The sequence below is a fragment of the Pteropus vampyrus genome, unplaced genomic scaffold (genome assembly GCF_000151845.1).
Source record: "Pteropus vampyrus isolate Shadow unplaced genomic scaffold, Pvam_2.0 Scaffold127, whole genome shotgun sequence".
In the NCBI taxonomy this organism is placed as follows: domain Eukaryota; kingdom Metazoa; phylum Chordata; class Mammalia; order Chiroptera; family Pteropodidae; genus Pteropus; species Pteropus vampyrus.
The window spans coordinates 3,051,159-3,052,789 of record NW_011888908.1 but is presented as its reverse complement, the minus strand read 5'-3'; positions in this window follow the sequence as shown (position 1 = coordinate 3,052,789).

Below are 1,631 nucleotides of genomic sequence, written 5' to 3'. Positions count from 1 at the left end.
GGGGGTCAGAGACAGCACCTCTCCCCGAGAAAGGCCTCTGCTTTCTCTTCAGGCCCTCTGTGTGGGGAGCATAAAAATATTTACGGTCAACTGATGCGGTTTTCCTCAGACAGAACTTCTTGATATGTTGTTGTTTTCCTCTTTCCGCATGGAAATGTCTTTTATATTGGTACTTTGAAATGTTTTTTTGTAATCAAGTAGAAAAAGAAGGAAAGAAAGAAAGAAAAAAAAAGGAAAATAGAAGATTTCATGTACTTCAGTGATGCATTAAAATATAATCATTGTTGCTTTAGAAAAATAGGTCATTTCTTATCAAAATTATTATGCCCTGTCATTCTGAATCTATTTTAAAACTCTATTGAAAACAAACAATTTTAAAAACAAAACAATTAATTATAACATTTTATTTAAAGAAAAAATAGTATGGTTGAGCTCCAAAAGCTACAGTTGTTATACTTGGTGAGGACAGAGGCTTACGCAGGTTCCAGGTGTGTACACGTTCACGACGCATCACAACATCGAAGGCGCCTTGCACGGCCGTGTGTTAAGTAATGAATAAAACTCATCCAAATTAATCTTTTCAATAAAAAATATCTAAAATGATACAGTGTATTTTAGGATTATGTACATATTCAGAACATTTAGATATTTTAAAAACATTATTTTCATATGTGCATCACAGCGATCTCTAATTCTCAAAATAGTATGGTACCAAAATTCTGTTTGTCAAGTAACATAACACACAAGGTGATGTAGTCTATAACCAAGCACCAGTTAAAGTCAGCATTTAATTCTCCATCAAACTAACACAGGCCAAGTCAAGGGGGTATTTAAAATAACCATTGAAATAATTAAGAGCCTCAAGTTTTATCTTTAATTGGCTGATCATTTCAGAGAAAATAGAGGAACTGGATGATTCAGATCAGTGTTTTTCTAACTGTTTGATGGAATCCCAGGGCTCTCAGAAGAAACGTCCGAGGCTCTGGGGAGAGTTTGGGGGACAAACGGCGTCACTTTACGTGCATCACATGTCAGAGCTTTGTGTCTGAGATCATACACAGAGGGTTCTTGTTGCTTTAAAATCAATTTGAAAATACTTATTTGGAAAATCGCTTCAAAGCATATTTCAGTTGGTTCCGCTAACATAGTTTAAGAAACATCGCTTTCAAAACGGATGAGTACACTTGGTCAGTGGCATAACCCACCTGAAAGCTTCCCTACAAATACGGCCTTCGTGAGTCACAGGTAGTATGATCAATCTTAAGCTCTTATGTTCATTTGTTAGGCTAAAAGGATTTGGAATGATACAACTTTATTATTAGCTCAGTAGTATGACCAACGAACATTATCAAATTATAGACCAACAAGTAAAGGCAGAAAGATAATCTTTTTATATATGGAATTAACTATTTTAACATATTTCCTTTTTATCATACGTACTATGCAAAATAATAATAAATTATTGCTTCTGAAAATGAGACACACTTATAATTAATTCTGTTTGGTAATTTCAATTTTAATTGTATTTAAAATGTAAACCAAGTGAGAAAATGTATTTTAGTAATGCCTTGTTAAAGAAAAAAAGAAAAACACTGCAATAAGCACCTCAGAACTGGAAAATCATGAAAAAC